Consider the following 14,897-nt stretch of genomic DNA (forward strand, 5'->3'; position numbering starts at 1 on the left):
TGTCTTGATCTTCTGGATCTTGATAGGACAAATTAGTGAATACAGTTTGCTGTATATCTGTTGAATGCGGGCGGCACTTTGTCTGGATGGTGGAGTTTCTACAATGTTGATATGTGTTAGTGTTGAAGTTGCTGCTTTCTCTGGATGTTGCTGCTTGCAGAGCAGATATCCACAGAGCTGAACTGCCGATCGGTAAGAGTTCTTGCTATTTTCTTCCTTTAACCTTGACGATGTGCCCCTGGCGGCAGGGTGTCCCTTGGATCAAGGGTTCTGTCCACTCTCTTGTGTCCGTCCGTGTGTTTCTGCTCTTCCCAGTTTGAGAAGCGATGACTTGGGTTTGTTTGTAGATTGCTGTTTTTCTTTCCCGGGGAGGCTCTTCCTGTTGCTGGATTTCTCTCATGTGGTCTGTTTGATGTTTTTTTTTCTCTCTGTCTTTCTGACCAAGTCTCTCTGGCTCGGTCCCAGATTTTCAGCGCCTGTCTCTCTGGCTCCAATTCCTTTTCTGACTCTGTATGAAATTACGGCCTCATTCACTTTCTACTCCTTGATGATGAGAAGCCTTCTCTTTTCACCATCTTTCTTTGAGTTTGTGTCTATTTTACTCCATTCCACCGTGTTACTTTTTTGGGGGGGGGGAGGGGTTTGATTTCCAATAATTTTCAAATGAAACCTCACTGGGAACAAATGAGAGCCCGCGGGTTGACAGACAGCCCCGCCCTTTCATCTGTCCCAGTTACCTGGTTGGCAGGCTCTACAATTTCCATGACGGCTGTAACGTGAGAAAGGAGCCGACAGCTGCGATTTAAACAGGGAACCGGAGATCCGTGACATCCATAAACATAAATCTCCCCACTTGTCCGAGCAAACCCGCGCCCCGGGCACATTGCAACCGTGAGCTGGATCCAGCCGTTCCCAACACTGAAAGCTGAATATTCACCTGCAGCTGCAGAAGTGCAACATGCAGATCGTCGGCTTTGGAAACAAAAGCCACCTTCACAACGTTTTGTTTAGCAATTTGGGATTTTCTCATGTAATTTTATTTGGGCTGCCAATTTCATAGCAGTTGCACAGCCATCAGGTCTGTCAGTGAAAGTCGAAGAGTTTTTGGCTCCGAGCTTTAAGTATATACGGTTGAATCACACAGCAGTACAAACAAGTGACTGGGAAGCAGCCAGTGCAAATAGAGTTTAAAAAGGTCACAGTCACACAGTGCACGGCAGTATAATCATAGAATCTTACAGCATAAAAGGAAGCCATTCGGCCCATTGTGACTGCACTGGCTCTCTGAAAGACATGCCAATTAGTGCCATTGCCCTGCTCTTTCCCCAAAACTCTGCACTTCTTTCCCCCCTTTCAAGTATATATTGCTGCACCGATAAGGGATTCAGGTCGGTAACAAACGCCTAAGGCCAGGTCAAGCCAACTGGACAGTAATGCTGAAAGGTTTTATGAATTAGAGCCTCAACGCGGAGACAGAGAGAAATAGGACACCTATAAAAACACAATGTTGTTGAAGAGGGTAGGGACCAGGACGGCACATCATGGAAATTATACTAAAAAAACGACTTGCATCTATATAGCATATTTTACAACCTCAGGATGTCCCAAAGGGCTTTACAGTCAATTTAGCCGCTGCTGTAATGTGGGGAATGCTGCAGCCAGTTTATGAAGAGCAAGCTGCCACAAAGAGCAATGAAATAAATGACCAGATAATGTTTTAGTTGATTAAGGGATAATTGGGGGAACTCCTTTTCAAATAGTACCCTGAATCTTTAATATTGACCTGAGAGGGCAGATGCTTAACTTTTAATCCAAAAACTGGTATCTCTGAAACCACTGAGGAGTTGTCATCTTAGATTATGTGCTCAGGTTTCAGCAGTGGAGCTGGAGCCTATAACCTTTTGACTTAGAGGCAAGAGTGTTAACAGTGAGCCAAGGCAGATGCCTACCTAGGAAAGATGTATGGCATGATTCTCAGGGCTCTGAGTCAGAATTGGAAACAGGTAAAGCTTACTGTTAATTTTAAAAAAGTGAGAATCAAGTTGTCTAGGGATTTGCATGGCGATCAAAATAGCAAAAGGATCTTCTGATGCATCACCTGTAGGTGAGTTCCCCTTTTAAATGCTGTAGCTACAGTAGCTTGGAGACCACTAGGTTTTCGTGAGGGGTGGGTGGGCATTGGGCAGAACTAATGTGATTTTGTGCAAACATGTGTTGGTGTCTTAATTGCCTTGGAGTCCCTATTTACACATATTCATGAGGCCTTACCTCCTTCTGGTGGGTGCTTCAGCAGACTCTGAAAACTGCATGATTAAGATTTCAGCAGGCAGGGAACATGTCAGTGACATAGCAGGAAGTACTTTAGTCATGTGAGCATTAAAATCAGACCTACAATTATCTTTTTGGAGAGGGAAACGGTTTAAAAGTTAGTGCCATTGTCACCAAAATACCACAAGCAAGTACCATAATACATTTTTTGTGATATGAACAATGTGATCATGTTTACCATGCTTAGTAAACAGTGGAGAAATGTTTTTGGGAACTTTGAAATTAATTACATATGAATTATCGAACTGTCTGTAAATGAAATGTGTAGCATTATTTTTATTGTTAAAATAACATTTAAATCAATGCCTTGCACAAATAAAACAGCCCTTGATTTAATGTATAAACGCATTTTTATATTAAAAACCAAGTAGAACTCTTTCATCTTCTTGGCCTCCTCATAGAGATTACAGTATTGTTTTCAAACTATCACTTCCCTGGGGAATTAATAATGTAGGAAACATGCCCAATAAATGTAAATAAAACTCCACATCAGAACAATTTGGTTGAGATTCTGAACTACCTTTGAGAATTGGTTTTCTGCAGGTCTTTTACATTTTTAAAATAATATATATTAAACACCAAATCAGAAATATTTACACAGAGTATGCTTGCCCCTTTAAGACTTGCTGCACTACAGACCATTTCTGAGTTGAGAGCATTATCAATTGGGCAAAATGACACTTAGAGCAGTTACCAGTAGTTGTGCAAAAGGAATCCATACCTTGAACTCCAATTGTCTTGTCTTCCTGCTTGACCACCGTGCTTGAGAACCTGATATGCAGAGAAGTGTGAACACAAGCCTGCCTGCCAATCTGCTCAGCATCATCATCTCAGGGAGGGGAGCATTGGCATAATGTTAATGTTACTGGACCAGTAATCCAGAGGCTAATGCTTGAGGGACATGGGTTCAAACCCGCCATGGCTATTGGTGTAATTTACATTCACGCAATAAAAATCTTAGTGATAATGACCTTGAAACTATTATTGATTGTTGTAAAAACCCATTTGATTCACTTAATGCTCTATAGGGAAACAAATCCATCATCCTTATCTGGTCTGTTCTCCATGTGACTCCAGACCCACAGCAATGTGATTGACTCTTAACTGCCCTCTGAAATGGCTTAGTAAGCCACTCAGTTGTATCAAAGCACTACAAAGTCTAAAAGGGATGAACTCCCTTCCTAACAGCACTGTGGGTGTGCCACCAGCGGTTTACAAAGGTGGCTTATGACTATCTTCTCAAGGGCAAGAAGGGATGGGCAATAAATGCTGGCCTAGTCAGCGACACCCACACCCTGTGAATGAATAAATTGAAAAAAAAACCAATTTGGGCCCTCTCCCAACTCTTCTTATTCATGATAGCAGAAAAATACAGATGCCTTAGGTTGTCCCACATCTGTGATCAGAAGCTGTTATCCTTACATATGCTGTGAATGGAACTAACTTGCCATGAGATTAGCAATTAGCTTTTAGTTGAGTTGTTTCATACAAGAGGTTGTACAGGGTGTCCAGCATGTATTATGCTCCATTCTGAAAGGTGGAAAACATCATATTGTCAGACCATATAGTTCAGACTAAAACTAACACATCAATTAGGATTGTACAGATGCAAAACAAAACAGCAAGACATTAGCAGTGCGAATACATGGAGCAGCAGTAGGAACAATGGGAAATATTATAGATTCATTAATAAAGACCAATGGCATTTGGCAGATAGCAAATTGAGGCTAATGTAGTCCTAAAGCCACAGTAGATGGAAATAGATAAAATGTTCTTTATTGAGCAACTGTGTGTTGCCACATTGGAAAGGACCAGTTCTTCATGGCCCAAGTCTGAAAATTAATAGAAGCAGTTTTCTATTTGTGCTTGCTGCTTCTTGGCTCCAAATGTGCATTTCTACTTCAGTTTACTGTTCTTCATCTTCCATTTCTGCTACCTGTTGATTCTGGCCCTTCTCTTCATCTGTTGTATGCTTCCTCATCTTTGAATCTCAAAGTTTTGCTACATACAACAGGTGGTGATAACTTTTGCTGGGACAAATAACCTGGGAGGGTCCAGGCAGTGAAATCTTTGCTTTCAACAGTAATTCTGGCTGAGGAATGAGCTCCACTGTATTTTCATTCCTGTGCTGTTTCAGGTTTCGTTTTAGAGTTGGGGAAAATTTTCTTTGTTGTCAAGCAGCCTTCAAATCATCTAGCCATTCTGGAGAGCATCATGGATTTTAAAAAATTCTTTCATAGGATGTGGGCCTCCCTGGCAAGGCCAGCATTTGTTGCTCATCCCTAATTGACATTGAACTGAACCTTAACTAGGCCATTTCAGAGGGCAGTCAGCCACATTGCTATGGGTGTGGATTCATATGTAGGCCAGACCAGGTACAGGTGGCAGATTTCCTTCCCTAAGCAGCATTAGTGGACCAGATGATAGTTTCATAGCACCATTACTCAGACTAGCTTTCAATTCCAGATTTTAAAAAATCTATTAATTGAATTTCAATTCTACCAGCTGCTATGGCAGGAATTGAATCCATGTGGCCAGAACATTAGCCAGGACCACTAAATTGCTAGCCCAGAGACATTACCATTACACCAGCATCTCTCTAGCTGCCAGTTGATAATTCTGTGGTCTGACAAACTTATAAATTAATGGGATGAGTATCCTTTGTGTCCCTGTAGGCTGTATGGTTGACGTGAAGAGTCCAGATAGCCATATAGATGCCATGTGCAATGCCCTGCTTTCTTGACAATGATGTCAGGTGATTTCTATTACTTGTTTGAGGCATTTGTGGACAGCAGGCTGGCTGATTTGGCACATGCCCCGAGTGGTAGTTTGCAAGTATCTTGTGGCATGGAAGCTAAGTGCAATGGTAAAGTTAGAGAAAGAGATGTCCCTGTGGGTGAAGTTGTTTGCACATCAGTCTGGAGAGGATAGCATAGCTCTGTGACAACTCATTTGTATACTCTGAGGTTCCTAAATGCCTAGGTTATCAAGCGTGGACTAAGGGTTAGAGCAGGAGTGCATATGATTCTTAGGTACACTTGCCTTTCCTGTCCTATCTTGAATTTATTCTCCTCATCTAAATTGCTGAGTGCTTAGTGATACCCAATAGGATTCCTACCATAAGTACTCTGCTGTAGGGAAAATTATTATATGTATGGAAATGGTAACTGAGAAGCCTTGCACTGCAAATTTGTGTGCTCTACAGCAACAGGAATCAACATATAGTGGGGAGTGCACAGTAAAATTAGTTTTGATAGAGAATTAAATGTACACTCAAAATTGATTCTTGGCTTTTAGAAGTGTGTTTCTACAGGTGAGGCCAGAAATGGGTGAGCAGTACTATGGGGGAAGAGCCAATGAAAATGAAGTGAAATCTGGAATGAGAACTCTTTAGACTAATTTTACAAATTCAATAAAGGCTAGTCTATAATGATCACTAGCATAGTCCTTATGAAGTAGGGAATTGTCTTAGCTGTAAAATACAACACATTGGGAATAGGGATCTATGTGCCTAATTTCAGAACTTTAACTTATCAAGTTGAATGGCCTATCACTCCCATTGTGGTAATATTGCTTGGTTAATGACTGTATTGGGAAATTACAAAGATAAGAATTACCACAGAACTATTTCTAAAACTGTCCCAACTCAAGGGTAAAACAAGTATAAAGCATTGAATTCCAAAGACCCAAATCACTTTCCGTTCACTCCCATTATAATGAGTTCCTTATTCAGACCTAACAATTAAATATATAGTACTGATCCAAGCAGAAAATATTTCCCAACTATTTCCATTCTCCTTAGTCTGACACTGGATATTGTCAGTTCAGCACATGTTAGTCATCTATTGTACATAAATGCTTAAAGACAGTATATTTAGAATGATAAAATGGATCAAATAATTTGGTTTTAATATGGACAATTAAAAGAGGATAAATAATATTCCAAATAAATATTTAATAAGCAGTCTGCAGATATCTTAATTTAAAAGTAATGTATCCTGGCAGATTGTTTATATATTTATAAGAATTAAACCTGCTCTATGGGTTAATCATTGAAAGATAGAATCATAGAATAGTTACAGCAGAGAAGGAGTTCATCCAGCCTGTCCTGTCCGTACCAGCTCTCTGCAAGTGCACATCTCCTGTCCCACTCTCCAGCCCTTTCCACATAGTCCTCTTGATGCTTTTGAAAGTCATGATTGAATCTGCATCCCCCACAGTCTGAGACAGTACATTCTAGGTCCTAACTACTTGATGTGTAAAAGAGTTCTTCCTCATGTTGCCGTTAGTTCTTTTACCAATCACCTTACATTGCTGTCCTCTGGTTCTTGACTCTCCCACCAATGGGAACCTTTTCTCTTTATCTACTCTGTCTAGATCCATCATGATTTTAAACACCTCTATCAAGTTGCCTCTCAGCCTTATCTTCTGTAAGGAGAAAAATCCCAGGTTTTCCAGTCTGTCACATAACTGAAGTCCCTCATCCCTGGAACTATTCCTGTAAATCCTTTCTGCATCTTCTCTAAATCATTAACATACTTCCTAAATGCAATACACAGAGCTGGACACAACACTCCAACTGAAGCCGAAGCATTGTTTTATGAAGGTTTATCATAACTTCTTTGCTTTTGTAAATATGTCCCTATTTATCAAGCCCAGGATCCTGTATGCTTTTTCAGCTGCTTTTTCAACCTGCACTGCCACCTTCAATGTTTTGTACAAATATCCTCAGGTCTCTGCTTCTGTACCCCATTTAGAATTGCACCCTTTGTTTTATATTACCTCTCCCTGTTCTTCCTCCTGAAATGTATCACTTCACACTTCTCTGCACTAAATTTCATCTGCTACCTGTCTAGCCATTCCAGCAGTCTGTGTCCTTCTGAAGTCTATCACCATCCTCCTCATAGTTTGCAATACTTCCAAGTTTTATGTCATCTACAAATTTTGATATTGTGTCCTGTACACCCAAGTCTAGGCCAATAATATAGATGAAGAAAATCAGTGCTCCTAATACTGACCCCTGGGAAACCTCACTGCTTATCTTCCTCCAGTCTGAAAACAACCGGTCACCACTGCTATTTTCTGTCACTCAGCCAGCTTCATTTCCATGCTGTCACTTTCCTTTTTATTACTCTCTGTTATTATACACTTTATGAAATGCCTTTTGGAAAGCCACATAAAGCACATCAACCACATTGCCCTCATCAAAAATCTCAATCAAGTTATTTGAACATAATTTAACTTTAACAATTCTGTGATGGCATTTCCTAATTGGTTTCATGAGTGAAGGATGGCATGAAGGGAAAAGTTTCAGTCCCTGCATGTTGTGGAGTTTTGACTCCATAGCATGCATCATTTTTTGACAAGGTCCCAACTGGAAGAACGCCTGGTTGACCGGCTTGGCTCCCAGTTGGGCAAGGAGCTCCCTGGAACAAGCAGCAGTCATAGCTGCAGATAAGGGATCTGCAGCTGCTGATGGGAATGGGGAGGGGTGGGGTAAAGATCTGCTCCCCAACCCTAGGAGGGTTTCCAATCCTTCATTAGGGGGTCTTTGAATGGCACGGAGTCTTGGAATGGCAAGGTGATGGGGTCAGGTCCCAGGTAAGTTTGGGGCCTGTGAGGAAGCACTCTTACTCCTCCTGACCCTCAAGCAGTGCTGTAGGGCATTGACCTTTTCCTTGCAGTTGTCCATGCCTCCCTTGAGCTGCTGTGTTTCCCAAGGCTTGAGAAAACTGGTCTGTCAGAGTGAGACATGGAAAACAAATTAAAAGTGAGGCTCCCTACACCATGACTTCATGTCCCCTGTTAAACCTGGAAGTGGGTGAATTGGAGGAAGTTTGGGGTTGGGTTAGAATTTTTAAAGAATTTTTATGTCTCAGCTGACCCCAAGCCATCTATTTTTGGGGTTAAAATTCACCCCAGAGAAACAATTACCTCTGATGGAGGAAATGAGAACAAGAGGACGTAACCCTACAATTAGAGCTAGACTATTTAGGAGTGAAATCAGGGAACTTTTTCTCACAGGGTTAGTCGAGGAAATCTGGAACACTTTCCTCCATTAGGCTGCGTATGCCAGATCAATTGATATTTCCAGGACTGAGATTAATTGATTTTTATTAGGCAAGTTATCAAAGCATATGGAGCAAAGGAGAATGAGTGATGGTGAGGTACAGATCAACCATGCACTAACTAATAGGTGGAATATGCTTGAGAGGCTAAATCGCCGACACTTAGGGCAGAATTTTTAGCTTGGCGGGTGGGCACGCGCCCGAACTGACCGAGTGTGAAATGACGCGTGATGATGTTGGCTGAGTGCGCCGACGTCAATGCGCAGCCACGCGATAGTTTGGTTGGCGGGTGCACACCGGAGCCGGCAGCGCGCCCGCCGACAATTAAAAGGCCTATTAAGGCCATTAAGTTATCATTGCCCGTGCAACTTAATGGTTGGCGGGTTGAGGTTTCCAAAAGCAAATACAAATAAAATAAAAATTGTATTTTTTAATTAAAAACGTGTCCCTGCTCATTATGAGGGGATATGTTTCTTTACATTTTTTTGCTCTTTATTATTTTAAAAAATCTCTTCATCTTCCTGAGGCAGCACTGCACCTCAAGGAGATTATTCAGCGCTCTCTTGCATGTGCGAAGCTCGTGCTAGGCCTGCTCGTCCTCCTCCCCCCACCTGCAAAGGCGGCACTCAGCGCTGCCACTTGCGTATCACATTGGGTGGGCCTTAACTGGCCTGCCAGTGTGAAATTACAGTGTTCTGTTGATCGCGGGCATCAGTTGGCCTCCTGACTGCCCCTGCCAATCCTGCATGCTAAGGGCAAAATTCTGCCTTTAGTGTCATGACAAGAACATAGCAATATCAGTAACAGTGGGCCTACACAAAAGATAAAAGAATGTACAATGGTTCTATTGAGCTTTGGATTATTGTATGGAAACAATAGAAGATTATGCACTTTATTGCTCAGTTGTGCCTGTTACGACATATTATGGAAAACCAATCAAGAGTCAGTAGAATAGGTCACATGCAAACAAAACACCCACTCTTTAAAAATCTAAAACAGTTACTTTGATGAATCTAAAAATAGATCAATTGCTTTTACATGGGGTAGTAGTTAGGGCACCTATAAAAGTTTATAAGGTGGTAATCTCATCTAAAGTTTCAGATAGCATCACAAACTACTAAAGCAAAAGTCAAGTTGTTTGCAGCATTAGCTGGATCATGAAATTATTTTAACTAGTTATTTCATATGAAATATATGCTTAGACTTTTATTTTTGTTCTTCTGATTATTTTTTAATCAGCTGCAGGGTATGGCAAATATCATTTGATGGTGTTGGGAGATGATATTAAATGATTAATGAATGCCAGTTTCCTGTTGCTTGACAGGACATAGCAGTCACAAATTTATGTACTTAGAGTTGGCATCTCCTCATCCTGGAGATCACAGATCAGGGGAAGTGGGGAAATTGAAAGATGGTGTGAAGAAAAGATGAATACAGAAGAAACAGGCAATGTAAAACCTAAGATGCAGAAAAAGAAGGCAAAAAACCCTACAAAATATGTTATCAAGGAATATAAAAAGTAATCTACAGATACCTGAGTAACAAGAGAAAAATCATGGTAAGGGTGGGGCCACTTAGGTATACACAGAATAAGCTCGCAGAAAACAACGACGAAGAAATGGCAGAAATATTGACCTGGATTTTGCAGTCAGCAGTAAAATGAATAATGTAGTAAATGCAGTAAACAAAGATTTCCAAAAACTCTTTTGATAAGGCATAACAGTGTCATGACTAAGGTTAAAACATGTGAGGCCAGGAGAACAAGTGGAATGGACAGCAAGCTGGCGACAAAGTAGAAGCATAATTTCAAAGTTTCCAAACGGCACCAAACGATGTAGCTAATACAGAGATGAAATATGACAAAATACAGGAAAACATTAATAAATTTGTTTAATGGGTATTTAATTAACAAATTAACTCAATATAGGTAATTGTGAGCTTTTGTTTCCATGCTGCCACTTTCCCTCAATTTTTGCTAACAAGACTGTTATGTGGTAATTTGTCAAATGCGCTTTGAAAGTCCTTATACATAATAACAACTATACTATCCTCATCAAACTTCTCCATTACTTCATTAGAGAATTTGATCAAGTGAGTCAAACACGATGAGCTGGATTTTCACCAAGCTGGGATGACTCAGCAGCCTTTCAAAGTGGCGGCCAGGACCAAGACCAGAGATCACAGAGCCAGAACTGTCAGTCAATTGATGTTTTCTCCAGGGCTCATCTGTTTTAGTACTCCAATGAATGTTTGGGCTCTGAACCAAGAATACATAATGAGTCTTGTAATTTTAACAGCTCCATGAATGCATGCATTCCCCACCTCTGCAAACTTTGCATTATTCAGTTACAAAAGGTTTGATGATATTCAGATTAGTGATTAAAATAGCCTTTACTCTGTTAGCTAAAAAGGTTCACTGACTTAAAAAAGTGTATAATCATTATTCTATTAGGAATAACATAATATCATTCAATTCAACTTCATGTGCTTTGTACATTATGGTTACTTTATTAAATAGATACAATTCCTATTGTTTTATTTTGTACAGCGGAAATTTTGAATGGAACTAGGAAAAAGGTATTACTGTCCTTATTACCAAGGAAACTGGAATTGCCTTTTACACATTTTATTTGGAAAACATAAACCAAGCCTTAAGAATCTTGGGGTATCAGTAAGTTTCTAGTTCTAGTTTCATGGATTACTTCATCTATAAAGAACAACATTTCCAATCCTTTTGCACTCATACCATATTAAATGAACATTAGTGGAGAGATATTCCATTGGACCACTCTCACCAGGAATACTAGGAAACTCATGGGCTGAGAAGAAGCAGTTTCTCCATACTGAATTTGCTAGCAAGTACAGTTTCACAATGGAAAAACTGAAGTCGGAAATCTCTTCATCCATTGTACACTTCTTTCTTTACAAAAGCATAAAGGTGCAGTAGTGAACTCATTTTGCCAGCTCCACATGTTAGATGGGAGTGCACGAGAGAATCAAATCTGTAACTCAGGCTCTTACTGATATGCTTCAAGCCAGAATTCTCCCCTTGCAAAATGATACTTTAGATCTCATCAGCAGAGTAGTATGGATCCATCAATTGGCCTGGGGTTAAGGAGCAGAAACTCAATCACTATACCCATTTCCTGACTGGTATTCCTGGAATATGTTTATGCACATATCAGCTGAAGGTGGAATTGGGCTCAACTACAATCGTGATTAACCAAATTGCAGGAAATCGCTGTCAAAATTCTCAAATGTTGAATGACCATTTGGAGCAAGATACTGGATTGCACCTTTGGTTATGGAACCGAGGGGTCGTGCTTTACAAGAGATGGGATAGGGTAAAATTGGCAAGAAAATTTCACAAAGTAACATCTGAAAATTTAAATTTGAAGTCTTCGCTTGTGAAAATTTTTTAGAACTGGCTAACTGAAGCTTGATCTTTTTAATTATTTTTCGTTTGTGGACTGGAACAAAGTAAAGCCACATAATATGTTTGATCAAAGAAAGAGAAGGAAATATAATATCAAAAAGGTAGTTCACTATTAATCAATATTGTGAATCCCTCTGAGACAATTTTATCTAGAAATGATCAGCAAGAGGTGAAAAAGAGATTGGTTGACTTATTTTGCTCTGTGTCACTTGCAGAAACAGCTATACTTGATCAGAACAAAAAAAACACATATATTCTGAAGCTAGAGAGAAAGTGTAGCTCTGTTATCCCTTTAACTAGGTAACTTCCCAAATCCTGCAGGATCTTGTCTTACCCTTGATGTCAATGCCACATAACAAGTATTAAGGCAAAATACTGCGGATGCTGGAAATCTGAAACAAAAACAAAAAATGTTGGAAAAACTCAGCAGGTCTGACAGCATCTGTGGAGAGAAAGACAGAGTTAATGTTTTGAGTCCGTATGACTCTTTTTGCTTTTGTTTTTGTTTTTTGCACGTAACAAGTACTTGTTCTCACAATCTGGTTTATCTACCCTATTCCCAAACTACAGACATACTCACTATACTGATAGTTGAAAACCCCACGTGCAAGAGTTTGTCCCAGGGTGGTCAGTTTGCTGAACGAGCTCTCTTCACATTTTCAGTGACTGACCAGGCCACTCCCTGACTGCAGTGTCTGTTGTCTTCAAGTGCACACTTTTACACAGTTTGGCTGTAGATCTTGTCAGCTAACACGTGTCTTCTCCAAGATGTTATTATTTAGCTGATATAGTTACCACTGCTGACATAGTTAACACTGCCTTGTGTCTCTGCTGACGCTCCTCTGCATCTTTATCTTGACACATGGTGGACAAAATCAGGTTTCAAGCCAAAGATCAAATTCCTGTTTGAGGAGATTAATTAAGTTCTTCCTCAATCACCTTCTCCTTCTTCAGGCACAGGACCTGTTTGATAATCAGTTTATTGCTTCTACAACCCTTATGCCACAAGGTTGTGCAGTCAAACGTCACCCATTAACCTTTTGCAGAGCTGGTTCACTGCACGCTGCGCCTTTACAATATTGTCCATTTTCCCATTGTGCTTAGCTGCCCCTTCAGTCTGTTGTCTTTTGCCAACCTTTGCAAACTCTGCACACAAAATTCCCAAGTTCCCAGTTTACATTTGTAACAAGTACGTTTTGCAATTTGATTAAACAGCTAATCCGTAAATGAATTCAGTAAAATTGTTCCAAGCAAATAGCTGAAAACACATGGTGTATAATACGTTCTCCCTTATAAAAGTAAGGTATATTTTGATTTGTTTTATCAGAAGAAACAAAACAGTTTTCAAAGGTCTGTATTACTTTATCTGTCTTGGGATGTTTTACTAGATTAAAGGCACTATATAAATGCAATTTGTTGTGCTTATGCAGTTGCACACAACACAACATAAATGCAAGAATCAAAATAGTAATCTGTGGTCATGACAATTGACTGATGCCAGATGTTGCTCAAATTTAATGACCTTCACGCAAATTTCTCTTTGTTTTACATTCACGGGCAGAATAAAGTGAAAAACAGCATAATTTTGCTCACCACCAGTAATTATTTCCATACAGGTGTGGTTATCACGAACATAAAAATGTGAAAGTGAAATAAGAGTTGATCGCTTAGGCCTGGATTTTTGCCACGATGGAGAATCTCTCTGTCATGCTGAAAATGGTGGAAAAGACCAAAATTCAGAAGTTGCACATCTGAACACAGCACCTACCATTTTCATGGGGGTGGAAATGGGCTTGAGTTGGGATTCGCACATATGCATTTCATGGAAGCAGCTGCCCAAAGAATTCAGCAGCTGCCTCTACTCTTTGGAGAGGCAAGGTACCTCTTTGGATATAGTTCCAGGACACCTATGTGGGGGGTGGTGGGGGGGGTGGGGGGTGGCGGGCAGGTGCCATTTTGGATTACTAAAGGTAGGCATGAATGTGGGTGAAAAGTGCATAAACTCATTGGAACTATGAAAGTTATTGGAACTGTTAAAAACTGTCAACAGCAATCAAGATGAACTGTCAAAGGGAGCTATCCAGCTGTCAAGGCATTTAAAACTCATGCTATTTAACTCTGAAAAACTGTTAAAAAATAATTGCTTGCTATTTCACTCTGTCTGTTGACATAAGACTCATGGTTTCCATTACTGGATTAGTGTTGCATGATTGATTCACAATAGTCCATTATCACAGTAGGGTGCCTGCCCTTTCACAGTTTGATTGACAGCTCCAAGTGGTTGTGGACTCTTTGAATTCCAATGCTTGTTTTCATAATGGATTAAGCAGTTGTATGAAATGTTTGTTCTTGTAAGAGGTATTGTAGTTGAAGGAATGTAAATGTAATAAATGGGTTTTTATGAATGAGAGTGTTTTTAGAAATAAAGTCTGCAATAGACACTTGGAACTTTATTTGATTTCAGCAATGTGGTCTGTCTATGGTGGATACTGGGTGAGTTGGAATTGTTGACATAGTAGCTATTAAAGGCAATGGGGAGTGGGTGAGGGCATAGGGGCTATAAAGGGCTGGAGGGAGGCAGAGGGGCATAGGTTGGCATGGATGGTATGCTGGGCCATGGAGGGTGGATAGACAGGCACAGGTTGGCATGGAGGGTATGTAGGGCCATGGGGGTTGGGCAGAGGGGCATAGGTTGGCATGGACAGTATGAGGGGCCATTGGGGTGGTCAGAAGGCATGAGGTGGCATGGGTTGGCAAGGAGGTGCATGGTGAGCGTGAGGAGGTGCGAAGCTTGAGGGCTGGAGGGCTGTTCTTTGTTTTAATAGTGATTTTATTGAATTCAACATAGGCACATTTTCCACCCAGCCTGTCTCCAAACTTGGCAACCTCTGTACTTGTTCTGGGGGTGGCGGGCCCGACTTTTAATGTAGCCCACCCCCAAGACCCCACCCCGGAACGATAATTGGAACTTCAGGCAGCCATTTTTAAAGGTCACGTTTGCAGAATGGGAATTCTCCTGACTCTGTGCACCCGACCGGGGAGTGAAAATTTGGGCCATGGTGTTA

At 40.6% G+C, this 14,897-nt stretch overlaps 1 long non-coding RNA gene across 1 annotated transcript; it reads left to right on the forward strand.

The window, feature by feature from the left end:
• Nucleotides 1–55: 55 nt before the first annotated feature.
• LOC121291571 lies at nucleotides 56–10,923 on the forward strand. Its single transcript, XR_005946030.1, has 2 exons — nucleotides 56–192; nucleotides 10,475–10,923. It is a non-coding gene; the product is annotated as an uncharacterized LOC121291571 (long non-coding RNA).
• Nucleotides 10,924–14,897: the final 3,974 nt, after the last annotated feature.

This window comes from Carcharodon carcharias, chromosome 19, assembly GCF_017639515.1.
Source record: "Carcharodon carcharias isolate sCarCar2 chromosome 19, sCarCar2.pri, whole genome shotgun sequence".
NCBI lineage: Eukaryota > Metazoa > Chordata > Chondrichthyes > Lamniformes > Lamnidae > Carcharodon > Carcharodon carcharias.